Below are 4,902 nucleotides of genomic sequence, written 5' to 3'. Positions count from 1 at the left end.
GAACACCACGGGGAGAGCTGATTAACGCTTGGATATCATAGCAATCATGGCTTACCCTTGCACCGTTGACCAGACTGTCCTGACTGAGCTTTGACCACCCACCCTCAAAGCAGTGTGGGAAAAGCCTTGGGGTCTTTTTGTTTGTCCCAAGACACGAAGAGGCCTAGGGTCTTCCTTTCCAAAAGCCCCAGTCATTGCACCCACGACCTTTGCAATTGTTCTCAAGAAATGGCGCATACACTTCGTATATCAGGATTGGGCCCAAAGCTGTTAGGATGGAGGCAATCACTTCCCTTCAAGGATGTAGAACCTTGTGTGCCAGGGAGCTGGTAGTCAGGGTACTTAGATGCTCCTGAATGGAAAGGGGCAGGCAAGACCTCACAAAGGAGATGTAGTCACTTACAGTAATTCACTACCAAAAAAAAAGTCAAAAACGAATTCCTCTCCCAGGTACCCAGAGGAGTGGCTGGGCACTTGCCCAGCAGCACATGTTCTCTGGGGCAACAGCAGTGCAGCTTGGTCTACATTTTTCCCTGCAGCAACCCCTGCGGTCACTTTGGCTGACTTCAGCACGCTTTTCCGAGCTTCACCTCAGCCCAGTGACCTGCCAGCACCTCCGCTGCTACAGTTAATGGGAGGCTGCTCATTTCACTGGTGTGAGCACTTCTCCACACCACAGATCGCTCTCTGCGTTGTTGCATTTCTTTGTTTTGTTTTATGTTTGCAGCCACGTTTGAAAACACCTTTCCTTTCTTGAAGACCTATGTTTCTTTGCTGCTGGCTTCGAAATAAGAACAAAAGAAACACAGAATATGAATACTCTTGAAAGCATTAGAGGTTTGCTTCCTTCCTTTAAGGCTTTCACCAGCATTGAGGGGGACGCTCTAACCATTGATGTTTTGCAGATAGGAAAACTGAGGCCCTGAGGGGCTCAATGGCTTGCCAAGGAAGGTCACACAGGGAGCAGGTGGCAAAGCTGGGAGCCCATCCCCATCATGGGCCTCAGACTCATGCTCTGCAAGGCCATGCTCTGCGAACGGTGAGTCCACGCTCCTGCAGGCTTGTCCCCGTAGCTTCCCTCCATCCGACTGCTAGGCACACTGCTCTGATTTCAAAAAAGACTCCATTCTTAAACTGCTTTTGTGCCTGCATCTTAGTCAATTTTATAAACAAGAGCCAAATCCTGTGGGTGTGTGGAAAGGCAATGGTCCTCCCCCTGAGCTGCCCCGTGAATCATGTGCGGCGTTTGAGAAATCCCAGTACAAAGCCACACCCCAGAGCGGTCCCATCAGAACCTCTGCAGGTGGGTTTCCCAGCTTTGACAAGTTTAAACTCCCCAGACAATTCCAATGTGCAGTCAGTTCTGAAAAAGAAACAAAACACAATTTTAAGGAAAGCGGGCTTCATCCCTCCTAACCCTATTGCTTCAGAAATTTCAGTAAGGCAAGCTTCTGATGATAGCAGGTTCAACCTTACCGCTGGTGCTTAAGAACGCTCAGTTTCTTTCATGGGAGTTCCTTGGGTATAACCTATGAGGGGGTTTCGAAATATTCCTGGGAAAATTCCATTATCTTTTCCATTTTATCTTTCCACGAACTTTTTGAAGATATATATATAGCCAAGTTAAGTCACTCAGCTGCTAACCAACAGCTGAAGGTCCAAGTTCATCCAGAGGTGCTTATTAAAAGGCCTGGTGATCTAGCTGCAGAAAATTAGCCAGGAAACCCCTACTGAGCACAGTTCTATTGTGACACACATGGTCACCACCATGAGTCCAGTTAACTCAATAACAACTGTTTTCCTTTTTGTTAGTTTGTTTCTTCCCTCTGTGCTAAGCATTTGTTAGGGGCTGTGGGGGAGTACTGTGGACTAGACATTGGGCTGCCATCCGCAAGTAGAGTAGTTTAAACCCACCAGCCACTTCCAAGAGATGAGTCTGTCTGCCCGATCCAGGGCTCCATAGGAGTCAGACTAGACTCAATAGCCAGTGATATTGAGGAGTCCTGTTGTACAGTGGTTAGGGCTTAGCTGCTAACTAAAAGGCTGTCAGTTCTAACCCACCAGCTGCTCTCTGGGGGAGAAGATGAGACCATCTTCTTTTGTGAAGAGGACAGCTTTGGAAACCCTATGGTGCAGTCTTACCCTGTCCTAGAGAGTCACTACAAGTTGGAATCACCTTGATGGCAACATGTGGACACAAAATCTCAAGGACAGAATCATCTTAACCCCATTTTATGGAAGCAGAGACTAAAACTCTGAAAAAAAGGAAAGAAGACCCAGACGCCATATCTTGAAGTTAAACAAGCGGCCATCTAGAAAGGAAGCAACAGAGCCCACATGGAAGAAACACACCAGCCTGTGTGATCATAAGGTGTTGATGGGATCAGGTATCAGTCATCAGAAGACCCAAAATGAGGGGGATTGAAATGTAGCCCCAAAGCCCCTCTGTAGACAGTCGGTCACCCCCTCACAGAAGGGTCACAGGGAAGGGACAAGCCAGCCAGAGTGCAGTATAGCACCAATGAAACACACAACATCCCTCTTTAATGCTTCCTCCCCACAACTATCATGACCCCAGTTCTACCTTACAAATCTGGGTAGACCAGAGCATGTACACTGATACAGATAAGTGCTCTCAACACACAGAATCCAGGACAGATAACCCTCTCATGACCAGTAATGATAGTAGTGATACCATGAGGGGCAGGAGAAGGTGAGAGGAGAAGGGGGAAGAAAGGGGGAACTGATAGCAATGATCAACGTACAAACCCCCACTGCAAGGGGACAAACAACAGAAACATGGGTGAATGGAGAAAGCGGGTGGTGCAAAATATGAAAATAAAAATAATTTTTTAAATATCAAGGGTTCACGAGGTGGGGAGGGTATGGGAGGGAGGGGGAAAAAGAGGAGCTGATAGCAAGGGCTCAAGTAGAAAGAAGATATTTTGGAAATGATGATGGCAACATATGTACAAATGTGCTTGATTCAATTGATATATGGATTGGTATAAGAGCTGTAAGAACCCTCAATAAAATGATTTATTAAAATTTAAAAATAACAATAATAAAATAAATAAAAGTTCTTGAGAAATGGTTTTTTTAAAAAAAGGAAAGAAAAAATGACTCTAGACACTCATGGATGGAAGTGTTTAATTCTTCGGGTGACCTAGACCTGGGAAAGCGCTGTCTACTTTTCCTGTGCACTGTGCCTCCTGGGATCTGCTTCAATCACAGGGTGCCAAGCCCTGCATGGAGATAGTCTTGTAATAAAGATACCTCCCCGTCCTTTAATACTTCATCTTCGCTCTCTGCTTGAAGGAGAAGCTGTGCTCACTAGCAACAAGCCCATTCCAGAACCCTCAGAAGGCGATGGTGCCCCAGTGAGAACACAAACCAGGACAGAGCAGGCACCAAGCAGAGAGCTGAGGGGAAGCGTCTTGCTCGGTCCGCACAGCACAGGCAGCGGTTGTTAATTGGAGGTCCAGCACAGTCATCCCCAAACGAAGTTCGCATTTACGTCTTCAAAGGCATAGACTAGCTTCTCTGAAAAGCAGGGATGGCCACAGCTTGTGCTGAAGTCCAAAGACAGGAGGAGCGGTCACCAGAGGGAGACAGAGCTTGAGACATCATGGGCTCTACTGTCTCAGCAATTAACTCAGCAATGGGGAGCCTGGAGGAAAACACTGGAGGGAGTCCTTTGTTCGGGGGTTGATTTCTTCTGCTGCTCCTTCTTATTTTTTCTTTGCCCTGGCATAGTTTTTTGGTTTTTTTCAAAGATATATGTGGCAAGAACTCACATATAAGATTGATTAGGACTTTGTCTCTTTAACCATAACTCTTTGTTAGTTCACAGCTTTAATTCTTAAGTAAGCATTGATCTTTTGTATTTATCAAGATGAGTCTCTTAAGAGTCTCGATTTTATTTTAAAGGGCTTCATGATGAAAACTGTGGGGATTAGTGGTTCAGCAAATAGGCAAAGACTCATGTCAGGACTCATGTCAGGGGCTTCAGAAAGTTCATAGAAAAAATATTCGTTGTCTTTTCATTACATTTTTCTTTTTAAACAGTTTTATTGACACTACCTCGCATATCATACAATGCAATTGTATTACGGAGAGTTGCACAATCATCACCACAATCCATTTCAGACATCTCCTTCTTTTTCCTGCCATTGTTATTAGCTCCCTATTCCCCCGCCAGCCCCTCCCCAGCCATGCCCCTAGGCAGCTATCCATCCACTTACTATCTCTATAAATTTACCTCTCCTAGTTCCCATGCAGAATTGATTGAATTCCTCCGCACACTTTCTGAAACCCCTTATACATGTAAGATGATCAATGGCAGGCTCTCTACAGCAAGGAATATGGCCCTAAAGTAACAATCGAAAGAAAGAAAGAAAAGTCCTTTGGCCAAGAGGCAAGTATTGTTGGTTGGCAAGGACTTGACTCAGACTCGTGGAGACCCCACGATGCAGAGAAGAATTATCCCATGGCTGTTTGGTGACCTTTTGAAGGCAGACCATCAGGCCTTACTTCTGATGCACCTTGAGTGGATTTAAACTGCTAACCTTTCAGCTACTAGTTGAGCTTTAGTCATTCGTACCATCCAGAGACTTCACGGCACGCAGGTTAGAGGGAGGCAACCTATCATCAGGAACGATATCTCAGAGATGATATCTCTGAAAATATGGGGCCCAGCATTGCGGAGGAAAGCACCGTGAAATTAATGATGGTAGATATAGCTAGGTTAAAACATAATTCCTTATCATTTGAGCTCCCTTTCTTCTTTTTAAAAAAAATACTTTTATTAGGGGCTCTTACATCTCTTATCACAATCCTTAAATTCCTCCAGTGTGTCAAGCACATTTGCAGAAATGCCACCATCATCATTTTCAAAGCATC

The sequence above is a fragment of the Echinops telfairi genome, unplaced genomic scaffold (assembly GCF_000313985.2).
Source record: "Echinops telfairi isolate 266 unplaced genomic scaffold, ASM31398v2 ScPeMD7_7469;HRSCAF=8507_1, whole genome shotgun sequence".
NCBI lineage: Eukaryota > Metazoa > Chordata > Mammalia > Afrosoricida > Tenrecidae > Echinops > Echinops telfairi.
Note: the sequence above shows the minus strand (reverse complement) of the source record.